At 37.8% G+C, this 26747-nt stretch overlaps 1 long non-coding RNA gene across 1 annotated transcript in view; it reads right to left on the bottom strand.

Moving 5' to 3' along the window:
* The window catches only part of LOC125690962 (uncharacterized), a 127220-nt gene extending 100685 nt beyond the window's left edge, over positions 1 to 26535 (bottom strand). The window contains exon 1 of the long non-coding RNA XR_007375854.1: positions 26470 to 26535. This is a non-coding gene — a long non-coding RNA (uncharacterized LOC125690962). The remainder of the gene's footprint in view (positions 1 to 26469) is intronic.
* Positions 26536 to 26747: the final 212 nt, after the last annotated feature.

Below are 26747 nucleotides of genomic sequence, written 5' to 3'. Positions count from 1 at the left end.
CTTCAGGTATTAGCATACTATTGCGCTGCAGTTTCTTCCAGTGTTAGCATTTTTACCAAAAAGTACTTTCATACCAAGGAGAAAGATGGCTGTTTCTCATGAAAATATCTTCTGAGACAAACAAACAAACAAAAATTGAATAAAAGTTATTAGCAAGAGATTAGACAGTTAGTTGTAAAGGAATATAGTAGGATCGGGAGAGGTCTTTTTGTTTGTTTGTTTGTTTTTGCTTTGTTTTGATTTTTTTTTCTTACCACATACGAATCTCAAGAAATAAAAAGGTCAGCTGTGTCCCTAAAGGAACAGGTTTTGATCATTTCTTTTCATACACAGAGTAAATACATATTAACAGTCAAAATTATAATACTGTATAACTCTGGAATAAGTGCAAAAGAAGCTAAAAATTGAGAGTTGCTACCAGAACATGAATAAATGAATAGAAGAAATATAACATTGTCTTTCAAGGCTCACAAAGCATCGATTTAGGATAGACAAGGCAATGTCTATCCTCCAGCCAACTTGTTCAGTTGGTCTGAAGATATAAATGTAACAAGTTTTGGAGGAAACCATCTTCTTCTGATTTCTGTTAAGAGGTGAGAGCAAAGTTCTCCTTAGTCCATCACGTCACAAAAAGGCAGACAAAGAACAGAACCTCTACGAGTGTCATCATAAAAGCTTCATATTGGCACCTCAGCTGTGGAAAGACAACCCAAAATCTGTTTGACAAAGGACACCATCTTAGTTCAAATTCCAAATCTGCTTGGTTTTTTCCTCCATTTTGTTTCCTGAGGCTTCTCATTCTTTATAGGAAGATAAGTACAGGGAAGAAGGAGACACTAGAAGAAAAACAAGGAAGTGAACAAAAAAAAGGAATAGCTAGAAAAAGTTGTTTCCAACTGAGTGATACATCTTTCTATATAAGTTTCCTACCTACAGCTTTGCTAGAGAAACAATCACTCCTCTGAACAACTCAGTTTGCTGATATGAAAATAAATAAAAGTATTATAGAATAGAGAAACACCATTCTCTGGAGAGAAATAACTTCTTGCTACATTACAGCCTAGGAAAAGGAAATTCCATTAAACATGAGAAAAAAAATCAGTTCACTCTGAATGTGATCAAACAAAGAGTGATCAAAGATGTGGGATTTCTTTCCCTGGAGACTTTCAAAACCTGTCTCAAATGTCTGCTCTTAGCTTATCAGGTTCTAAAAAGAATTGTAGTTGAACAACGTAGTTGGAGGATGATCTACAAGATATTCCATACAACTTCAACAATTCTATGACTGGAAGGTAGCCTGACTGAGGTAGAACACTGCGCAACTATTGACAGTAAGGCACAGAAATCTTCCATCATCTTTTTGCTTTAATCACTCTTTTTGCTGAATCGCTACAGAGAAAAAAATCTGTTCATTTTAAGACCTACATTGAAAATCTCTATGGTGATGAAATGCCAGACTGTAAGATCCGGACCTGTGTGCTTCATTGTTACAGTATACTGCACCCTCACTCCCTACTGGATGTGTTCTTTCACAAACTAACCAGTGGTGAGATGTCAGTCCATGGAGGCAAAAGGAAACTCCAGAAGAGTACTAGCTGTCAACATTTTCTTATAAGATATAAATGACATAATAGCGTGATGAATTAACATACTTTTCAACTAAATGGTGATAATTTTTAAAGCTCATACACAACAAAAGATGCTCTGATGCAGCAATAAAAAGAAATTATTTGAAAATCTAAAAAGTTATGAACCTCCCCAGACAATGGAGTGAACAGAATAACAAAGCAATTAATATCTTAGTATGAAACCACTCTTCAAAAAACTCTCCTAGTTCAAACAAAAATGTTAATTTCTGGTCTGGTCCACTCCCTATATTTTTAAAGCACACAAACTCACTTTCTTCTGGCTAACAGGACACTCAAAGCTGCAATTAAATGACTAATGGAAACAGATTAGAGCCAGCCTAAAGTACCAGGGTTGCTCCAAAAGCAATGCCTCCTATTTTAATATGTTGATCCACAACATCAGAGGTGGATGTTTGTGGTATGGCAGTAGAGGTTGAACCTTGCCATCAACATTCCATTACATCCTTTTGCCATGCAACAGATGGCAGCAGAGGGGCAGTTCTGACATACAAGTGCATATCAAGGTGTGCCATTTAATTACTCCACGTGGAAAAAAAAATTGCCCCCACTGATATTCATTGATGCTTGCTGAACATTTATGGAGACCAAACAGTAGATGTGAGCACAGTGATGCAGTGGGTGGCGTATTTCAGCAGTGGTAACAGCAGTGCGAAAGACAAGGTACATTCCCAATAGCCAAGCACAGATGTGGCACCACAAGTGAACTTGAAGAATAAACTCAGCTATGGGATAAATGAAACAAACCTGCAGTTTTCACTCAGGAAAGTAATGGTTACAACCTCCTGCCACTAATGTGTCACAACATTTATACTGTACTTCAGTTATCCAACAAACAGTGAAGCTAAAATGCCGATGAAGGTTGTACTAATTTTGCATTATTTCCAACATTAGCACGGGCACAAAGACAGCTCTGAGGTTTCTGAAGTTTCACTACATTAGATTATCTTGCATTACGCTAGGGCTGAATTGCAAACATATATTAGCATGATTATGGTTCCTTCACTCTTCATAAAAATGAAGAAGCCTTATGATAAATCAGAACTCCTAATGCATTAGCAAAAAGACACCACATACATGCACACACAACAGATAAACTGGAAGGGAGCTGCTGTCATTAGGCTTTTTCTAGTCCAGTGAAAAACACGAAGTAGAGCTGAACATTCATTCCTATCGTAATCTTAAGTATATGGTTTCATTATACATTTCACCATGTTCTCAAGTCATTTTCCCTGAAATAACTCCCTCATGCAAGCATTCTTGTTGAATGACACAACCGTTTCTAGTAGCTTTTTTATTATTATAGATATAGTACCTAGCACTTCATCCCCATTTGAAATAATGGTCTGTTTTTGTCACACAGAAAAGCTTCAGACATATTTACATCTCTGTACATTTTCAGATGTAATCATGACCCATTATTTGTGAGGAAAAATAATCACCACCCTAGGACATTTCAAGTTTAAATTCTGATTTTATAGCTACAGTAAAATACCATCTGTCTCATCAAACTAAAGAGACTACTAAAGAATCAAGGTGAATTCTTGTGCAGTAACAGAGTAAAACAAAAAAACATGTTTCCTGGTGGATTTAGATTTGGGCTCAGTCCCTCAAACATTGCTGCATGCACTACCAGCAACCATGCAGTGTCAGCTATGATTTCAACACTACAGTATGCCACTGCCTCTGCAGAAAGAAATCTAAATAAGAGCAATCATCATCATCGTTTATTTGAGAACAGGCATATTTTTCCTCATTTGAAATTAAGGGGTGAGAGTGAGAATGAGAAAGCCTTAAAGATACTAGACAGTAAAATTTGCCATTAAAAAAAATAAAAATGAAAACTAGTGACATCACAAGCCATAAGAAGATTGAAAAGCATTGTTCTCTATTTTTTTTTTAATGAGTAATTTATTTTCTCACTCCAACAAACAGGTGCCTCAGAAAGGTTTGCCCCCCAAAGAAGGCATACCAAAACCTTCTGTCCACTTCTACTCAAATCAGTGGATTTTAACAAACATGTCACTTCTACAAACATATGCTTGTCAGTTCCTGTCTTTTCTTCAGCCCAAATGATGACTGAAACAGATAACTTGGTCAGCTGGAGTCCTTGATACTGTTCTGGTCATATCTGACTAAATCCATTAGTAAGACATAACCCTCAGCTGTCATTGTTTCCTAATGACAGTACCTCTATGTATACAACATGATGGTTCTCCAATTCCTTCTAGGAGCACAGTCTTTTTTCAGAGGCTTTATGCCTCTGAAATACCACAGCTACAACCAGCATGCTTGCAGTGGTACTGGAACCATGAAGACCTTTAACAGCTTACCTATAATAACTGTGTTTGTCAGTCCTAGCTATGCAGTCAAGCTCAGCAGCTGACAATACCTAACATATCTGGCTCACTGATACACTTCTAGTAAACCTGAAAGCACTGCCCTGACATACATCATTCTTGTCATGCAGTGAGATTCAAAACCATCCTTGAATTTAGATGCTTGAAGCAATACATAAAAAAAGACAAAACACTTTTCTACACTAACTCGGAACAGTGAAGATATATTCAATGTATAGCAATATAATAGCTGAAATTAAAACCACAAAGAAAATTGTGTATACACACACATGCACTACCTTAGAATCATTCTTTCTCCACTTTCCCCTTATCTTAAAGAAGATTAAAAGAACTGGTTCATTTGCACATCCGACTAAACACAAAGAGAATGTCAGTTCATCCAAAAGCACATTTCTCTGCATCTATTCAGATATCTGTAGAGTGCTCACCATAAGAAGAATCTGACTACTTTTAAGCTGTCTTTGTCATCATTCAATTTACTGATGAAAGTCTTCAAAATTCATTCCCAGCAGCTTCACAGTTACAGTCTTGTTATGTGCAGAATCCCCAGCAACCTGGGAGTTTTACAGGTTGTGCTCTCTCTCAAATTTTACTGTCAAAAAAGGGACAGGTGCACAGAAGTGCACATCTGCACACACATGTCCAAAACATAGCATTTAGTTGCAGTTATGCACTTGTAGTTTGACATACGCCTTCCTTGACCTTACTGGACTGAACAGGACCCTTGTAATAGATCTCATCTGGATCAGAATTTCAACATCCACTTAAGGATGTTGATGTAAGGTGAGCTGCATACGGTAAGTGTAAGGTGAGCTGTCAAGTACTTTCAACACCTTGGTAACCTTTGCTGCTGCAAACTGACCTAAACTGATATCATTATTGAAGAAACGCAATAAGCAGTCACATGCACAGAATCCCATGGGACAACACATTTTTTTCATAAAACAAACAACAATAAGAAAAGCATGATTTAAAATAAGTGAAGGTCTTCAGTTCTGTGAGTTATAGACAGTGTTGCCATGACTTTTCTTTTGTAGGTTTCCACACACACCCTCTCCCCTGCTTTCACAGGCATGGAATCTAAATGTAAGAAGTTATTTTACCAGACTTCCCTTCCTTCTGATATCACACTAACAAAGCAGCAGACAAAGCACAGATGCCAGAAAGAAAGTCAAGAAAGGTAAGTAGATTTGGAGGCATAGAAAATTGTAATGAAAAAGTATTTCTGGAGATGCACTTAAGATTAAAGGTTATAGAGGGCTAACTCATTGCCTTTTGGCAAGAGAAAAGTGCTCCCTCCGCCTCCCAAATTTATATAAAGGTTTGATATAACCCCTCCCTATCTAGAGATTGATGTTATGAAATTATTGACGCTATTTTTCTCAAAATTAATTGTATTTTGTGAAAATATGCACACACTTGATAGTTTCACTATTGGTAGAACAGAAAAGACTCTTTTCATTTTCTTAACGTTTTCAGTAGCACTCCACAGTTTTTCTCTTTAATGGCAGAGCATCAGTATATACTTTTAACTTTTATTTCTTGCCTTTAGGTTTCCCTAGGGTTTCTGAAACAAGGCAGTCATTTTACTTCTGCAATAACCTTTAAAGATGATCCATACTGGCTGCTGTGTGATTACATCTGGACAAAGTACTCAGAAAGCAAATAGACTTTTTTCTTTCGTATTAAAAGAAGTGGCATGATTGTTATCAATTTAGCCTTAAAAAAAACAATACCCAGTTAATAGAATATTAGCTGAAACCTTCTTGTAAATCATTAGCTCTGCCTTCTTTCCATACAAAACTCTAGAAAGAACTGTCCATATAATTTAGCGACACAAGAGAAAAATATTACCCTCTATTATACAACATAAAGAGTGATGTATTTATTCATTCATTTTAAAGTTTGATGACAGATACTAAAGACTTTCATGGCATTATGCCTGCAAAATGCATGCTGAATGAGAGAGAAAGGGAAGGGAAAGGAGAAAGAAAAACTTCGAAAGACTATTCTGAGGCACTTAGGAATTTTGACAGACAGTTATACAACTCTTCGTTTAGTAAGACAGCATGTTTGCTTATTGCCCAAGCCCTCATTTCTTAAAAAACAAATCTCAGTAGGAGGTGCTGCATTTATCTATGCAATTAAGTGCAGTTAGTTTACACACGTGTAGTTGTTCTACATAGCAGAGATATTTCATGGTTTCTACTAGTTATTTGATGAAGATCTGCAACTATGCAGAATCTATGCCCCATTAAACTGACTCCTCTCAAGCACTAATTTAGGAGTATAACCTTATTTTCTAAAACATCTAAAACTTTTGGAAGGCTTATTTCTCATTGGGGAAAAAGAAAAAGGGTTTAGGATTCATTCAGTGACTAAGGCACTTTAGATAATACCTCCTTTAATGACAAAATCTTTTTTGCATCTTTCTAAACAGATTAAACTCTCAGTCTCACAATTCTAATTTCTTTTTTCCCATATTCTCTGGTACAGGTCTACTTTCAGTGTATACAAACTTCAGTAGAAACAAAGCTTAGAATAAAAAATTGTCGCAGATGGAAAACTGAGAACAAATGCACTGTGAACAAGCCATTGTTCTGCTCTTTAATGTAGTCACTATTGCTGCTCACACTCAATTTATCCTGACAGCCTTCTTTAAAATAAACAGGTTGAGATTTCAAATGAATCTGTTCTGGTGTGAAGAAATGTGCACAACTGTGCTGGTCAGAGCTGTGATGTCAGTAAAGCTACAGTATCATGATCCAATCTGGTACAAATTCCCTAGGGAGGCATGAAGGACAAGTCGGAGCATTTGGTCTGACTTGTTATTAGAAGCTAATTTGTGCTATAGTAGAGATGCTTTTTACAATGACACTTGCACCCAAAAATCTGTCTTTTAAGTTTTCCCAGCTAAACTGAAACTGAACAGTGTTTTATTTCCCCTTTTCTCTCCCTCTTAAATGCAGCAAACAGTACTTCCTGGATGTTTGAATAAAACAGACTTAGGAGAAAGTCTAGGTTTCTGGTTCCACTCCAAGGAGTATTTTGATGCACCATTTCTTCACCTACAAAGCACTGAAGCTAGAAGAATCAATATATTGCCTGTCCTCTATACCTCAGAAAGCTCAGGAAATTTGTCTAGCCACAACAGGAAATGCAAAGTATGAGACATCTGCATGCTGTGGAACTCATTAGTTGTATGACATTTATGAACCATGACAGTTTAGAAATATTCGCTCACCACTCTGTAAGACCATTTTCATCTAAGTTGACCTGGACTATTCACGGTTTACATTTAGATATTTTGGAACTTTAAAACTCCATGGAATGTGAAAATGTTTTTGTTTGTTTTGAGATTTTTTGGGGAGGTGTGTGTTTATTTCTTTGTTTTAATAGATCTGTAGTACAATGTGGCACTTTTCCACACACCAAGGATAAAAAGTCAAGGAAAACACTTTGCTTACAGACACATAGCTGCCACAATGCTCAAGGTATGTCATCTGAGCATGAGGAAGGTATTGTAGGTAAAACTCTCTCATCATTTTTCCTCAATTCAAGCAGCTTTCAGTTAGATTTAATATTTTGTTCATTAGCAAAAGCATAATCAAAACAGTTGTTCAAGAAGTAGCTTTGAATCTTGACTGTTGAAGACAGTTTGAGGGAACAGAAATCAAGATATTGGAGCATTCATTCTTGAGGCAGACCCTTATCCTTGTTGGCTCACAAAACCAAAAGACAAAGGAATGAGGGACTTCTTGGAAACAGATCAATGAAATCTATCAAAGTGATTACCTGACAAATTTTTGTGTTGCTCTGCTACTAATATCAGTAAGGTTTTGTTTAGCTAATTCAAAAGACAGACAAACAGATTTAAATGTCTTTAAGAAATAACACTTCTCTCATTCTGATTTTGTTATTCTTTTGGTCTGGGAATCATGCTAGCAGAGTGGAGCTTAAGAAAACACAGACTATCTGCACTCCGTTTGCTGTTTCACCTTAAGCACTTTAAAAATATACACCCAGTTACTATAAAACAGAATAAGGGAGAGGAGGAAAATAAGGCCAACAGAAAAAAATAATAGAGAAGGACTTAGTATTATAGGTCAGTGGCAGGGTATTCTGAATAAAAATTAGAGCTTAAAAGATTAGGATGAAATCTAAGAAGGGTTTTAGTCTTGATTTGCTATCAGACTAGAGCTATGTATCTGAACTTTTAAAAATTTGATTTTAAAAGGAAAAGTGGAATTGAACACTGTTCAGTCCCTTAAAAGCTGACTACTACATGTTAATTAAATAATAAATGTATTTTACGATTTATTTTCATGCTTCTGCACTCTCAACATAGCTGCAGAAATCCTGAGAAACAGATGGAAAGATTTTCCTTCCTCAGAATGCAACATTTTAGCATTTACCTGTAAGTTAAAATCCGTTTATAACAAATGCATTGTCATTTCATACTAGTCACTGACAAAGTAGAGGACCATACACTGATGAAATGAAATCAATCATGATGCCACTCTTTCAAATTAAATATCTGACTCGTTCATTGCATCTCCATTATACCATTTTGTAACAATAACTGATTCAGCTTTGCCTGTTACTTCCATTGTTTCTCCTTATTAGATATAACTTATTAATGCAATAAAACTAGGAGAAACTCCTCTCAGAACTACAATTAAATCTGAAGCAGATGAGGTTTCAGGAACTGAAGCTAAACAGTAGAAAATACATAAATGTATAAAGTTGTTAGGAAGTTGCCTCACAGAGACTCAAAGAGGAGAGCCAAGCTTTCTTAATAAGACTCATCCATTTTGAGTTGAGTTCTCAAACAAAGAACCGGTACAAATTCTTGTAAAACAGCAATTACATAAACAAACAAGCAAAGAAACAAACAAACCAGAGCAGTGGGGGAGAGGGGGAAGAAAGTGTGAAAACAGCAGTTTTGTGACAAGATAGAAACACTCTCCTGTAGTTTTATATAATTACTAACATAAATCCCTCCGCAGTAGATCTTTATGTTAAGGGTTTTTTTTTTTTTTTTTTTTTTTTGGCAGAAGATTTTCTCAAAATCAAAATCTGAAATGCCACACCACTTCTTTCAAAAAATTTTGCATAATCTACGATAACAATTTTGTTATGGTCTCCTTTCACTCTCAGAAACAGACAACTTCTCTTCAGGATAATTTGAGCAAGTCTATCAATACAGTTTCTTCCTTTCTCCCCTCAGTCACTGGAGAATAACACTACTCAGGTCACTTGCACAGAAGAAATGAATGCAGCCCACCCCAGAATTTTTTTGCCCAGCACAGCACATTTTTAATCAAGTGTATGGAGTGGTGAATCAGCATCAAAGAAGGGCGATAAGGGAAACTTGGCTCATGTGATTTCTATAGTTGCTTTGGAGGAAAATACTTGCTTAAGCAGAAAACAGTGGTGTACAGGTATAGATAAAGGTGGTATAAACAAAGGTATTCCAGCTGTGATGTGGAGTTTTCCAGATCTGTCTGTGTCTATGACAAAGGAACAGCAGATCCACTGGTCCACAAGCCCAAAAAGAGGAGGGTAGAGAGAGAAGTGTCCAAAACCAAAGGCCTTATTCTGAGTTGACGGCAAAATGGCACGGGAGCACACTCGCATGCTGCCGGACAGCAAGAGAGTCCTGTGACTTGCCAGCTTTATCTTCCCCCTGAATGTAAAGTCTTCCAGAGTATGTAGTTCTCTTCTGAGAATCAGATATTTGGAAAATCAGCCATCCATGGAAGTGGGCTGTTAACTCTTTAACTCCCATTGTTGTACATGATGTTATGATGTGGAATGCCGATAAAAAAAAAGTAAAACTATGACAACCTTATATAACAATTCAAATGCAGTCAGTACCCCATAGAAGGGAACTTTCTTTAGAATGAGCCATAAGAAAAGCGCACTAGAAGACCACACACACAAAAAAAAAAGGATGAAACTTCAAACAAGGCAAGTAACTCCAGAAATTACACAAAGTCTGTTGTCTACAGAGGAAAAAAAAAAAAAAAAAATGCATAGAACACTTTTTGCATAACTCCTTTTCACAAGAGAGATACATCTTTATTACCTCTACTTCAGCTTATGCTAATTAGAGCAAAGTCCTTTTGAAGTGCTGGTTATCTATGGATATAAATATGAGTTATGTCCACATTCTCATTTCCTCTGAATAGATCACACCAAGCATGATGAACACTATTAGAAAAAAAAAAAAAAAAAACATTTAATAATCAGTCAAACAAACAATAAAACAGGAAAAGTATTTCATGTTCTGATGACTATTTTTCACAGTAAAGGAATTTTGTCACCCAGAAATGATAATTACTTCAATGAAGTCTTATCTCAGGCCCTAACTTGCACAACTACAGTTCACATTCTAGAGTTTGTCTGGATACAAATCTCTGCCCTTAATAAATGTGGTTTTAAATTTACTTCACACATACACAAAAATACCATTAAACTTCTACGGAGGAAAAAAATACAGAAATAGCACTATAAAAACCAGTTTAGCTGAAATGAACACCAAATGTCAGCGATTGCATTTCTTTGTGCAATATTTTCAAAAAAAATATAAGGTGCCAACCCATCATCACAGAGCAATGTTTGATACTCACATTTAGAATATCATTATACATTCACTCATGTAGAATCAACATAAATAGCACCATGTCATGCACTCAGAGTTGGCAGTTTTGAATCTCCACATGCCATTCCTCAGGTCATTAGTCTTTCACCATTGGTTCAAAAATTGCTATATAATCAGAAATACATGAGCACATATATGGCTCTCTGAAAGGAATATATTTTCATTATACACCAAATACTAATAAATATCTATCATTGAGGGTAAAAAAAAGCTGCTTAGTAGAAGGACGCTGCAGACTAATCAAGGTGTCCTTGGCTGACTTGCACTGCTATTTTGTGTAATGAGGACCATGACAAAGTTTGTGTTCCAAAACATTTTATGTCATTTTAACCTTGCCACAGGCAGCAAGGTTGGTGTTAATCACTCCAGTCAAAACCATTAACTTTGAAAAGCTAAGAGCTAAAAAATTACATTACTGAACTCAACAAAATACCAGATGTTAATACCTAGGCTCTTTAACAAAATTCATTACTCAGACCACATATCATAGACTTCAGAGTAGCAGCAGCTTTTCAGGACATTGCTCTCTATATATTACAGCTCCAATTCAAGAATGTTTTGTCAATTTACTCCTAAAAGATACATGATTTCTATACCATCTCAAAATAACAGCTGCTTGCTCAACTATTCATATGTTGTCTTTGATGCATGTAACTACTCTCAATATGAAACACCTTGAAAGAACACAGAACTGGTTTAGCAGCAGTTTTGTCAGATGTAGACTACGAAAAGCCAGAAGATGGCCTCATCTCAAGCAAATGAAATGGTAACTAGAGGCATAACCAAATGTACAATTTCTAAAGCCCACATAACAATAATTGTATGCCTAAGAAATCTTACTGCATAGAAAATAATGGTGTGCTACACCACACAGGCCAGCAGTTCCACAGAATAATGAAAATAAGGTCTCAGAACGATATTGCTTATATATTTAAAACATCATCAACCAAAATACATGCTATCAGAAGCAAGAATATTCAGTTCTTCATACAGACACCAAGTTCTGTAAGTGAGGATTGTGATTGCTAGCTCACTAAATAAAATTTCAGCTACATGGGATCCAACGCTCTCTCATGACAAACAATGACTTCATAAATTTGACAATCAAGCCTTTGATTATCATTAACTGGAAAAAAAAAAATTGAGTAAGGATTTTGATAGTGGCCTTCATGCTCCACAGATGCCGTGTCATCAAGATCACTTATAAAATTGATATTCAGTATTTTGCTCATTGTATCTCAAGGCCTTCTTAGATGCTTTTTTAAGCAACACCACATAATTCCTGTCCCTTTTACAGCTAAGCTCTTAAACTTTGTTCTTTATAGACAATCTCCAAGAAAATATGCCGCTGCAGTACATGAATAAATGGCACAATTTTCCTAAATTGTTTTAAATTATCCCCTGTGCTCAATTCATCTTACCCATGCATAACAAAGTAAATCTGTTGATGATCTGGTATTTCTGTATGTCATCACTAGTGCTTTTTTTTTTTTTTTTTCTTCCAACTTACGCATAACCAAGTTTCAATTTGCTAGAAGAGTCCTACTCATCTCTTCGATAGTCTCTTTTGCAAGAGGACTATTTCAGGTACAAATGTATACCAACCACAATACTAAAAAATGTAATTATATATAGCTTTGTAGTTCTTGAGTATGAGAAAAGAGTAGGTTTAAATTGTTTAAAATATCATCTACACAACTGGTATACCATCACTCTTTTAACAGTAAGTAATATAAAATGCTAGTAATAGCATACATCTCAGTTTGCTAGGTTCAGCTAATTAAGACGTATGTACCACAGAAAGAAACAGAAACAAAACTCCATTTTCCATGGTTTCTCTTAAAGAAAAGCAGGAGAGAGAACTTCCAGAAAGGAGACAGCTTTTTAGAAAGTAATTAACTATCACTTTGCAAATGCTACCCACTGAATGAGTCCAAATTGAGGGAACAGGGACATGATCACTGCAGCCAAAAGACTCCAAGGATATTTTCATAGTTAACACATCAAGATAAAGTAACTTTCAACCTGGAAGACAGTCCCCCAATACTTATTTCCATCAATCTCTGTAACCTACATTACATGAGAAATCACTCTACCAATCGCTACTCACAGTCAAAAAAGTGCTGTGAGAGAGGCACCCGGCGCATGGCTGTTGTATGCCCAAGCAAATGCACTCCCTCCCTTCAGCAAACTTCCATGCATGAGCTCATTTAAGCACCTTGTCTTTTTGGTGGCCAACAGCTGCACAGCCTCAACTTTAGTACCACTTCTTTATACATAAAAGCCTGTTCAAGAAGGTCTTTGTCAGAGCACTTCTGTTTTCTACTTTCATCTAACAACTAATCACAGTTACAAAGTAGCAATTAACCTAATGAATGATTCAGGATGAAAAAAAAAAATAATGAATGATACACATGCTAAAGTCTCTGCTTCAGTCTTGCTTTCTTCAAGAAGTGGCATTAAGTTCTGGGAATGGCAAATAGCTGTCAGAAGAACTACAGATATGAAGAGATCTCCCCCCATTATATTCAAGCAACATGCTGATATAATTTAACCCAAGGCATTTAGCAAAACTCTTCAGAGTGCATTTTGACACACCAGTTATGACAAAGAGCACAGCAAAAACAGTCCTACAGAATTTCAAGTCTTTTCACCAGTACCTTTCTTCAGACACTTAGTAAGACTGTAACATCACTTTCACTGCATTAGTCATACTCAGATTCATTAATTTGAACCTATCTCACATGTGAAGGTCTCATTTATCATTGGATTTTTAGAGATCATCAGAAGCTTAAAACAAGCAAAAACAAACAGAAACAAAAATGCCTTCATCTGAAATCTTTTATCTCAGTGGGTAAATGCAAGAGCACCATATAAGTTAAGCATGGACAACTTACAAGGGTTCATATAAAATAACTTGATTACAATCTTGCAGCATGTAAATTTATATGTTTTTATTGTTATTTAGTAATGCATGGGATTTGGTTTAAATTAACTTCTAGATTCAACATACTTACCATTTTTTGTCATTCATCTATGCTGAACTCAATTGTTCAGGAGTATATACATGCAGTAGGACTCTACATTCACTAGCATCAGATACATTCACTCTTCAAGACAAATTTCCATTTAAGTTACAATCTTTGCCTTAATTTTCAGATCATTCATCTTGGTCTTCCCAGAGGCTCTGTTTTCTTCCTGAAATATCTGGAAACCTTGAAACAGAATACCAAGGATGAGTCTGACTCTCAGGGAAGACTGAGCTCCTCCTTTATGCAGCAGAAGCTGTGAATCATACAGCTACTCTGTCAACAGACTCAGAATTGCTCTGTATCAGCTGTTGCCTAAGCACACGTCTGCTGTTTCTGTGCAAAACAAAACAAGTGAGCCTCAGTATAGGGTGGGAAGAGATGGCTATATATAGTGACTCATTCAAAATACACAGAAAATTTCAGTAAAATTCTAGAACAAATGAGAAGCTTGTTTACACGCATCTAACTCAATAAAAGAAAGTCTGAAGCTTTACCACAGAAAATCTGTTTTCCCTCACACATTCCAAGTAATTAGAAAGTAGCATCTATTCTCCTATGTAATTGGAAATACTCAGTATGATTCATGATTATAAGAAAGAGTCAGTCAGCCCTAAAGATTCTGGCCCATATTATTTAAACAAAGCAATCTCTCAAATATTAAACACTCATTTTTCTTCTTCCAGGTGAATGCTGCAACTGTTAGTCTACCAGATGAGCCTTACCATCAATGTCTTGAGGAGTCATGCTCCCCAAGCTCATAAGGTCCTTCTTTCACCTTTTCAACTAGCTAGCCTACTCTACAGAGAAGGTAGAATATTTCTCAGTCCAAACATACAGGGATTATGACACAGCATTCTTCCACCCTTCTCCTACATGCTTTCATCTAGATACAGTAGTTTGGAAACTGTAAGATTAAGAGACTGTCTGTTCCGAAACTTTTTTGAAAACAAAATAAAAACAACAACAACATTTATTAAGCTTTTTCTCATGAAAATGCTTTAAAAACATCAGCCTTCTTCCTTCTCCAAGTTAAGTTCCCAGACAGCCAACCAGACTTCAGAGTAAATTCACTTGAATCTCCACCCACAGTAACCTTTAATTTTAACCAATTAAGTACAAAACACCACATTTGCCCTTCTGCAGCCACAGTAACACTGTGTATACACTCTTACTCTTAACTAATCCAACTCTACATGAGCAAACACCAAAACTCAGATTTCCTGCTCTTAAGTGGTTGGGATCTCTCAGAGCACAAGCAGATTGTGTACAAACATACCTGCAACTGCAAACACAGTGTAACTACAGCTTGTTCTTTTACAAACCTATCTTTCAGTCTCTGCATAGGAGAACTACGCTGTATAGAGATTGCATCTTCTGTGTATATCCATTTTTCAAAGAACATTCAGCACCATCTTTGCTAAATTAACTCACTGAAGTTCTTCCTACTCCTGCATGCACCTCAAAACCAATATAACTACAGGCGAAAACAGTATAGCTTGTTTATTTAAATATATAAATTTTGACACATCACTGCACTGCCTCAGTTTCAGCTGATGAGCTAAATTACTTTCTCCATAAAGTCTAGTCCTATTGAAGACAATTAAGTGCATCTGTGCAGCTTCATAGTTAAAAAAAGGTTATTTCACCCTGTTAGGCTTACCCATGTTATCCCCTGTATCTCTTACAGATATAAACAAATTAGAGTTTTTTTCAAAGCTTTACCCTATGCTCTATTACAAACAAATTATACTAAAAGTTATTCTGTCCCTTTTGTGCTGACATGAGATGTAACACAGGTTATAGGAGCTTTAACCATCCTCCTTGATGCAAAACTAAAACCATAAACCATTATCATTTTTTTAAACAAGCATCCAAATAGCATTCCTTCCAACAGGTATTTTCATCTACTCAGTACCCATAACAGCTGCTCAAAGCATCACATGTCCCATTTCAAGAGCACAGTGTGCCTCTGATTTTCTGTTATCTGCCTATCACCAACCAAGGGCTATAGTCAGCTGATTTCTAGAAACAAAAAAAGAGCATAGTATGCAGAATAAACAAACATGGATGGCACTACATATACTGCAGATGAGGCTCTCATTTGTATAATTAGGGTTGTATAGGTGGAAAACTTGGGATAATTAAATAATTTTTCCAGTGGAAATTTCTGATGTTGGCAATAGTACATAAATTAGTATTTCAGTTTGATCTCTGGGTTCCAAACAGAGTTCTCTGAATGACCAATTTACACATCCCTTCTCTTTTTACTTTTAAACTGAGTACATTATCTAAAAATCACACAATAAATAAGGAATCCTGAATTACTGCTGCTATTTACATTGTAAAACTTCAAGGTAAACCCCTCTGCATAAACTATAGCAGTGTAGATTTCCTGAATTTCAGGCTAGCACTCCATCCATTAGTTAATATTTTCTCTAAAAAATATTGCTACAACAGCTTGTATTTACTCAAAACTACTTCCGTAAACACAGAAGACAGATACAAAGATGTACACAAACTATTTATAGTAAAAGGTGCAGTGAAGGGAGGGAGGAAAAGGAGGCTACGAAACATGCATTTTCAGAGGCTTCCTAACAAGACTTGTTGATATTAATATCAGTTGAAAAGGTTAAAAAAAAGTGTTATAACATTATAAAACTTCTGCTGGAATTGAAGAAAACAGCATCGTGTCTTTGAAAGGAAGCCCACATTTTCAAGAATTTATGTTAACAAAAAGCAAGTGGAAAAAAATGCATTGTGTTTCTCTATTAATAGCTCAAATTACACAGTAATGACTAGACTTGGTAATTAGATAGTTGTACTGTGGGGGGTATAATAAATTGTTTAAAAAGGAGATGAAAATGAAGGGATTATGAAGGATACAAGATATCTTAATGTGTCTGAGGGGAATGCTTCCTGACAGATATATGGCTACCATTATTGGCTTAATTACCCCTGGTAGTAGTTGGGTGAAAGAATAAACTTCCTGAGGAAAGAGTGGTTTACAACTCTCTAAAATGCTCTGCAGGAACTGAACTAAAATCTCCCTGTGGTAATGGTCTTGTCCATACATAGCATGGTATTAAGAACTATGTCTATTTTTTGCTCATTGTTCTCCAACCAGATGTCTTCTCTCAAAGAGATCATCCCAAGAAAAAGCTGGTGAAACAAGGATATCAATCTAGCCATTGTCAGACTGTTGTAGACCAGTACAGACTGAGGTTGCCAGCAATATTGTCAACCTACATCCGTACCCATGATATATTCCCCAGTGCTTTTCTCTTTGGTTCTCCATATCCTCTACCTGCAAGCAAATTTAATTTCAAGCATCTGCATCAAAGAACACCTATATCATAAGACTAGAGATAAGCAGGACACTCAAAGTAGCTAAGGTATTTTGCAGTACTGATTGATGCCAGCAATTCCGTAGGCTGTGTTAAAACTGAAAATGTCTGGGGAAGGAAAGCTCTAGCAAACCAGAGTAGGTGGAACAGTCTTCAGCTGTACTTCATATGGCCTACAAATAAGGAGTCAAGGTTTCAAAGAAATCTTCACTCCAGAATCTCTGCTCACCTGAAAGACATTTTTGGAAAGTTACACAAGTGGTATGCTATTAGCATGTCACTTCAGTGCTTTGACTTTTCTTCTATTATGCTACTGGAAATCATCACTGAAGTTACACTTGCTGTAAAAACTGGAACTATAATTGCCAACATGAAAACTGACAATACATTATTTTGCTCTGTTGTATTTAATTTGCCAGGAAAGTTAAAGAAAAAAAAAAGGGTATCCTAAGTGGTGTGCCAAGTCTCTCCTTGGTTAGACAAACTGCTCTTCTGTCTTAGTTCATTTCCCAGTACAGGGAAAATGAGGACTTCACCTCTCTGCATTCCAGCTGGCAGGGCTACCCAGCTGCACTATCTCAAAGTTCAAAAATTGTGACCAGTCCTGCTTAGAGAGCACAGCTAGCCCTAAGTATTCACAGAAGCCTAATTTCTCATAAACTGGATTATTTTGTACATCTAATTTAAGAATCCCCAGATTTTTTCAAGAAAGCCAATTAGTTCTAAGCCCTCTCTCCCTCCTACAATATAAAATCATATAATCTCTTGAGTTGGAAGGGAACTTTAAAGATCATTTAGTCCAACTCCCCTGCAGTAAACAGGGCCATCTACAGCTAGGTCATGTAATTCAGAGCCCGGCCAAGCACGAGACTGAATGTCTCTAGGGATGGGGTATTTACCATATCTCTGGGAAACCTGTTTCCACTTGGGTTTTATAAAAAAAACTTCTTCCTTACATCCAATATAAATCTCTCCTCTTCTAGTACGAAACCATTTCCCCTTGTCCTGTCACAGCAGACCCACTAAAGAGTCTTCCTTTCTGCAGCCCCCTTTAGATAGTGAAAGGCCACAATCAGTTCTCCCAAGAGCCTTTTATTCTCCATGATAAACAGCCCCAGCCTCGACCCAAGTGCAAGATCATAGAATTATAGAATGACCTGGGCTGAAAATGACCTCAAAGATCCTTTGTAATTTCAACCTCCCTGCCTCGGGCAGGGCCACCAACCACTAGACCAGGCTGGCCAGAGACACAACCAACTTTATCTTGAATGCCTCCAGAGATGGAGCATCCACAACCTCTCTGGCAACTTTTTCCAGGTGCATCACCACCCTCTGTGTGAAAAAGATCTTGCATTTGGATTTGTTGAACCTCATGGACCCACTGCTCAAGACTTCTAGGTCGCTCTGGATGGCATCCCATCCCTCTGGTGTTTCACCCACATTCCACAGCTTGGCGTCATCAGTAAACTTGCTGAGGGTGCACTCAACCCGTGTCAGTGTCATTGACGAAGATATGAAAGAGTACTGGCACTAGCACTGACCCCTCATATAGACACTTGTCACTACCTCCATCTGGACATTGAGAAACTATACCAAGAGAGTAATGTCAATCTCATAACCAGCTCCTCATGTGTCAAACAGTCCACCTGTCAAACCCATGCATTTCCAATCTGGGGAGAGAGATATTATGGGGGACCACATCAAAAGCTTTAGCTAAGTCCAGATAAATGACATCAGTGATTCTTCCCTTATCCACTGGTGCCATTATGCCACCATAAAAAGGAACAGGGTTGGTCAGGCAGAACCTGACCTTGGTAAAGCCTCCCTCTCTTCCACATACCTTAACATAGCTTACAGGAGGATATACTCCATGATTCTCCCTGGCACTGAGATGAGGCTGACAGGACATAGTTCCCTGGGTCACACTTTCTACCATTCTTCAAAATGGCAGATATATTGCCTTTTTTTCCAGTCACCACGGGCTTCATCTGACTGCCCTGAGTCTTTAAATGTGATTGGAAGTATCTTGGTGACTATGCCAGCCAATTCTCTCAGAACTATGAGATGCAGCTCATTGGGACCCACAGATTTATGAATGTTTGGATTCTTTAGATGGTTGCAAACTTGATCTTTGCTTACAACAGGAGTGGCATTGTTCCCTCAGTTTCCACTTTTTGAACCATCCACTTAAGGGCTGTGTGTAAAGTAGTTGCTAGCGAAGACTAGGGGAAAAATTTGCTAAGTACCTCAGCTTTCTGCTTGTCCATAGATAAGATTTTTCTCCCATCTTGTATTTGATCCAAACATTCATGACAGTGGATCTTCCCTTAGGCTTTTTGAAAATGAAGTAGAGACTGCCATTCCTGAGAGAAAAAGCCCTCTAAGTTACAGTACACATAAATACACACAGTGAAAAAGAAAGAAGGTTAAATTCTGTCTAAAAGAACTTGAATTAAAAGATCAGAGGACAAATGCATCATTTTTGTCATCACTTCCTTAAATAACTCTATCAATTCTTGGAATCTCCATGGTATAACTTTAAAATAGCTACTACTTTTCCACATGCCATTCCCTCAAATATGTGTTTTTGTGAACATGCATCTGTATGCGAGAGAAGAAACTATTACATTACACTTAAAGGTCTTCACTGTACTAATAGTTTAGGCGCAAGCTAACATCTAACCACCTTGACATGCTAAAATATGAAAATCATGACTGCAGACATTTTTTTTCCGTATTTCCTATGCTCAAAGTGCAAAATCCCTTTTGAATGAATATTCAAATAGGCTTACTGTGAAAGTGGCATAAATTCCAACTGCCACTAATGGAAGTGACAGTTTCAGTGATCAGACAAATTCACAGGTTCCCAATACATAATTAAGAATAGGTGCAAAGCCAGATATGACTTAAAAAGGGATAGATTGATCACCATTATCTACTTGACTGCAAGTGAAATAAGAACAGCATTGGATTGCATCCAGCAATTCTTCCTCTGTAAAATGATAGCTTTTATTGCCCTGTCTAGCACTTTTCTGCACTAGGCTGACAAGAAGTCTTTTTCTCTGTAGCTCAGGTTGAAAACCCCATTATTTCCCATCTTCATACCAAAACAATGCTGCAGTATCTCAAACAATACTGCATGCAAGCCGCTACCCATTGGGTCAGAAAGTCTTCTGGTTTTTTTTTTTTTTTTTTTTTTTTTTTTAATCTTGTGATACAGCAGCATGTGATTTCAGCTGGCATCTACAACTCTCAAGCAATGGAGTCTTCCATAAGAGAATCATCTGTAGCATCTGAGATAGGGCACATAGAAAATATTTTAATGCCTGGGACTAGATTCTCATTGACAATAATGATACACCATCACTTTAGAAAGAGTGAGATAAAAATCTTTAACACCAAAATAAAATAAAATTGCTTGTCTTGTTTTTCCTGTAACCTCTTGATCTGATTGGCAGTGTCTGATGCTTTAATCTTTCAGAGCTCTAACATACCCCATCACCTCTCTCTTCGTTTTCCCTAATGTTTTCTCTGTCCTGACTTCCCTGTCTGGCCTAGACTCTGATGTCTTAAACCTTCTGTATAGTCATACAGAGATTATGCAAAATTTAATTTTAATGGAGAGCCTTTGACAAATTTGGTACCAGTCATCTTACAGTTTGCAAGTTTTATTCAGTGAAAGAGGTGAATATCCTCTTCATTTTTCCTCCTTATTGCTTTCGCTGCTCATCCTCTGAAGATCACCTTTAATGTGAACTAATGACTCAACAAGTGGCTCTTAAAATTCCCCATACTTAGAGATTTCACCACTCTTATAGAAAGGGAGAATTTTCTGACAGAAAAACTTCAGTATATGTATCTATAGAAAAACCATATACATATAGATAGATAGAAGATTTTAAGGTGAGAGAAATAGAACACTGCTGTTTTAATTTTTCTAATCAGTAGTCTTTATTATTAAAGACCCATCTGCAAGGGTCTATAGAATCACCACTGCAGCTCAGCAGAAAACAGAGCTCAAAAGAACATTTGTTATGTCAGCTATCCACTTAAGCAGTCAGCTGTGAAACCACTGCAGTAGCAGGCTAGCTTGTGTGAATTGCATTCTCAGTGATTCCTTCTTTTTAATCGTGTAGCTTTAATCACTTCAGCTCAGCCCCGGTAGTTAATCAGAAGAATCCTATACCAAATGAAAACCTCTTAAGTACAACTCACAAGGCAATGACTCAGCACCATCTGTGGCAGAAACCTGTGAGTGAGAGCACACCCCAGCAAAAACTACTGACAGGAGGGGTGTTCAGGAAGATGTAAGGGGAGGCCTAACAGCAGAAAGGCCACTGCAGTGCAGATGCAGGGCACTGCTGTGGCTATTTTTACTGTATATGTGTGGAATGGGATCTTCAGTACTGGAAACATCATCTATAACACAGTTAAATTCTCTTTGACACACTTCATAGGCTTCATTCTGCAATCCATACGAGAAGTTGCATTTTCTAAATAACTATGCAAATGAAGTGAGCTATTAATAGTGAGAAGTTAATTAATCCAAGTGCTGCCTGTACTGTGGAGTCCTTCCATTCAGTGCTCAAGATTTAAACTCCTAAATGCACAAGGATAATGGATGTACAGGAACAGTTTAAATTCACATTTTCAGTCCTTGCCTTCAGTCAGCTACAAATGACTACATTTCCTCCTGTGCTCAAGGACCTGGCCCCCAGTTTTAATATGCCTTGATTCTTCCAAACAAACTGAAATTCTTCCCAAAAGTGATGCCAGGATTAAAGAAGTAAATCATTCCAATTGCAGCAAAAATTTGATCTAGCCCTAAAATTCATTCCTTCTCCATTTCCTGAAGACTCTGTGTGGGACAGCTTAGATTTGCCATTTTGCAAAGCAGACTTGGACTAAGGTTCAAATCCCAGCAAGTTCAGTTCCAAGCAACCTACTCACCTGAAAACAGACTGGGGGAGTTGCTAGCACATATCACTTGTATATTCACTTGGAGACTTATTCAGTGTAAATAGACAAGTTTAAAAATATGCTATATTTGATACCCAGGAATCACTGAACTATGTCCAATTTAATAAAACTTCCTCTCAAAAGGAACTCAGTGAACTGTATAGCTTGTATGTTGGCATAAATATTCATGAATTGTTAAGAAAGCTAACAGGATAATAAGAGCATAATAAGAGCACAACCTAAAAGGCTACATCACTCTTCGGAAGGGTCCAGTTCTGTTGCAAGTAATGTCAAAAAAGAGTATATCATCACCTTTCAAAGAGCCAAGACAGGACAAGATTACACAGAACCAGCCTGCAATCTGTAGTGTAGTCTGAAAGCAGCACTCATGTCATAAGAATGGCTTACAATGCATCCAATCTAGTGAGAAATGTATGTAGGTTGCTCCTAAAGTAATGCCTCCTATTTATTTCCATGGAAACTACAACAGATAAAAACAGTAACGGTATGTAAAAGAGTGAATTCTCAGCTAGAAAACACTATGTTTCAACAGTCACCGCTGTTAGCTATGCATTTTCACCAATAATGAACAAGAGCCTGCATCCACACTCGTGAAATACTGCATCAGTGGAAGTGACCCACTGTCACTAGTGCTGGAACACACACCACCCACTGCCTCACTGTGCTCATGTCCACTCTTTGGTCTCCATAAACATTCAGCAAACATTCAGCAAGCATCAGTGAATGTCAACACTTTAAATTCAGCCCTGTGGGGAAAAAATTGTATGACACATCTTTGCCCCATGCACATTTTCACCATTTTGTCAGACCGTCCCTCTGCTGCCATCCGTCACATGGCTACAAAATGTAATGGAATATTGGTGGGATAGTTCAACCTCTACTGCCATACCACCAATATCTACCTCTGACATTATGAGCCAACATAAAATAGGAGGCATTGCTTTCAGAGCAGCCCTTGTATCTTGAAGTATCAAAACTGCAATAAAGATAATTTTACAGAACTGCAAGGAGAAAACAGAAGTATAGATTGCTCCTAAATGTTTCTTTTAATCTGGGAAAAAACCTAATCTAACCTTCTCATAGTAACATTGCTGTTGGGTAACTGCTCGCTTTCACTTAATTGGGCCCATTAGGTTAAGTCACTATAGACAGAGTTCTCTATCTGATGCTCATTTTCTGTGAGGATATTCTGAACCTTATTCTGAAGCACTGCTAACAGAGGGCTCCTACACTTTTCTTTTTATCTGGTCCTCTTTTCTTCCAGATTACAAGAGCTTTCTCTGGACCCTCAAGGAGGCTCCTTCTGCTGCAGCATCTAAAGAGGTCCCACCATCCCTTTATCACTGAGTAAGTCAACATTTGCCACAGGCAACAATGTCTGTATCTGAGGTCTCCTAGATAACTCCCCATAGCAGGACCATTGAATCCCCAGGGGTTTAATGTCAAATCTTCTAAGTTTCAATGGTTATATCACATGGACCTGCAGGGCATCCACTGGAGATGCAAAGCAGGGTATGAATATCAAACAAAACTTAACAGCTGAGCCAGAAGCAGGTTGTGGCAGAAGAAAGCTGTTGTGTCAACACCTGTTGCCTCAGCAAAGGGTTTGAATGGGATGGGGCACTGTGAGAGCTGGAGGCCAGGACAAAGAAGAAAAGTGTTTAGCTGAAGTTAGGCCTGAGAGACAAGAAGAAAGAGCTCTTCTCAGATAGCAGTGGGCAACTGGCTGCTAACAGAAGGGCTGGCAATTTATTAGCCTTAAAGCAAAACCTCAGGATTGAGGTGATCAGCTAGTGGTGTTCTCCTCACCCTGCTGCTGCTGCAGTTAGACTAGGAATGGAGAGGTGAGTTGCACAGGGGAGCGCACGAGAACAGCAGCTGGAGAAACAGAGAATGGAAGCAGCATACTTAAACAAATAAAATAAAAAAATCAAGTAAGCTACAACCTACTGTGCTTGATCAGACCTATTGAAAACTGCTCCCCAGAGTGTGATCCTGGGTCATTTGCTAAAGTGAGACTACAGAAATGCTGGGCAGCTACCGCTGCTGTTGTACAGAAATGTTGGTGCAGTGATAATACTAGAAAACCAATACTGCTGGGATACAGGTGATGACTTTAAGAGGGCATAGATCTGTATAATACAGGGGGTGTGCACCTTGGAAATACTGCATGACACAATTTAATATAGAATGTACTTTGGGAGCAGCGATGGCCTGATCCTGTAAAGGAGACACCCCTTTGCAGTGTCAAAGCATGGAATTTGTAGCACATGTGTAATGAAACTGATGTAGTATTCTCAGATGTGAGTTTTTCAGGAAGAAGGTCAGAAGTAATGGGAGTTCAGGCTATTATGAGGTCCAGCCTGTAGAAATAAGGGGTTGAGTTTGTAATGGATGTGCGTTTAAACCAGTGTTATCTTCCTGTTTCTGCATTTTTTAAGTAAGTAGCAAAGAGCACTGGAGTGGAAAAAGAGAATAAGAAGCATAGGAGCAGCTGAAAGAAGTTATTATCCACTGAGCTCAGCATCCATTATCACCTGTTGCCTCACAGATGAGGTCAAGAGAGAACTGAGCATATATCAGGGTGAAAAGAAGGGGAATTGATATTAGAGAGGTAAGAGGGCATCAAAAACAAACCAGTAAGAAGCAGTCAAACCTTTCTTGCACTAACAAAAAGATTCTGATTGCCATCAAGGGACATTTCAGCAAAACAGATTAGAAAGCCTTCAGGCACAACTAGATGAAGATGTGCAGCCTTATATTCTGACCTGTTACTGAGATAATTTTTCAGTACTGGAACACATTATTCAAGACCTAAGTTAATTAGTTTCCACTGAAAAAACCTTCTTAACTGCATGAAAGCAGCAGCTTCCTAGGTGCTTCTAAAAGAAAGGGGTTTGAAAGCTAACTTGTTTGCTAAGTTTTGGTTGCCAAAAATAAATGGCCCTTTGGCCCAGTTTGTCAGTTTAGTTTTGATAGAGTTGCTGAAGTGTTCTCTACCCTTCCTTATGAGAGCTAAAAATCAGTGAGGATTCATCTCTTTAAAAATCTACTCTTTTCATGTCCTTTCTATGAGGCATATGAATATTATCTTGCTAATGGGTTTTAAATGCATCTCAGTTGGATATTAAATGTGGATTTGCATGGACAACTTTAGTGGTTTTGAAATGATGGTTAATCTCTAATAACCACTCAGAATTCAGTTAGAGTTTGTGTATATGTACATGGATCCCAGCAGCACCTTAGACTTATCTAATTGCATTTTAAATTCTTTTAAATTCTCTTGGGCTTTTTTATTTTTTAATTGTCTTGTTTTGAGTACTGAAACAGATGCATATTGTTTTCCTCCTAACTATTTTTGGGTTTGTGGTATGTAAGAGGTCACTCTTCCTGTTTCCTCACTGTCACGCAGCACTGATGAGGCTGTACCTTGAGTACTGTGTTCAGGTTTTGGCCCCTTACTACAAAAAAAAGTCATTGAGGCCCTGGAACATGTCCAGAGAAGGGTAACAAAACTGGTGAAGGGTCTGGAGCACAAGTCTTATGAGGAGCAGCTGGGGGAGCTGAGACTGTTTAGTCTGGAGGAGACCTTACTGCACTCTACAACTTCCTGAAGGGAGGTGGTGATGAGGAGGGGTTTGGCCTCTTCTCCCAGGCAACAAGCAGGACCCAAGGAAATGGCTGTAAGCTGTACTCGAAGAGATTTAGATTAGACATAAGGAAAAACTTTTTCTCTCAGAGAGTGGTCAGGCACTGGAATGGCTGCCCAGGGAGGTGATGGAGATGCCACAGCCTGACAGTGTTCAAGAGGTGTCTGAAAGAGGAGCTACAAGATACGGTTTATTAGCTTGTGGTAGTAGTGGTAGTAGGAGGACAGTTGGACTAGGTGATCTTTCCAACCTTGTGATTCTATGGTTCTCCCCCCAGCCCCAACACCACTCTAACACCAGTATGAGGGCTCTCCCTCACATTTCTTAAGACATTCTAGGTAACATCCTCTGATTTTAACACTTCCAGGGTGAGCCATATTCTGCCATAATTCAATATTATAATTACGTTTTATGTGGATAAAGGAGATAATTTATGGATAAAATTGGTGAAGACTTGAAAAAAAGTAATGATTCCCAGATGATCTTACATGTAAAAACAGGCAATCTCTAAAAGATTCAGTGCCTTTGAAAAAACCCAGCCAACACTTCAGAAGCCAATAACTACCTTCAAAAGGTCATAAACCTCTCCCCACGTATTTTAGAGATGTGATATCTCTGAACTACTTCTACCAAGGATAGAGAAACATAATCTCACCCATGCCTAAAGTAGATCTAGGAAGAGGACCATTTGTAGAAATTTCTAACAACAGGATCCTTTGGAAAGATAACACAAATCTCGCTAAAATTTCAGCTAAGCATACAGCAGTATAAACATCACGCTATGAAATACCTGTTACTGTAGGTATCGCAGCTGGAAAGATTAGCACGGTGAAAATAGGAAAAGACCCCACAGAAGAGGAATTTCCAGAAAGAAACCCTTCCCCAGTGGCAGTCAGCCCTTAAATGGGGTCTAGGAGTGGTGCAGCCAGGCTCCACCCCTTCCAGTCACACAGATGAATCACCTTCACCTGTACTCCTACAGCTGACTCAGTCCTTTCCTCAGGTGATCAATCAGTGGTTCAGACTGTAACTCAACAGTTCCCATACACATAGATATATAGAATCTGA

The sequence above is a fragment of the Lagopus muta genome, chromosome 3, assembly GCF_023343835.1.
Source record: "Lagopus muta isolate bLagMut1 chromosome 3, bLagMut1 primary, whole genome shotgun sequence".
Taxonomy (NCBI): Eukaryota; Metazoa; Chordata; class Aves; order Galliformes; family Phasianidae; genus Lagopus; species Lagopus muta.
Note: the sequence above shows the minus strand (reverse complement) of the source record. Positions and strands in the feature narration are given on the sequence as shown.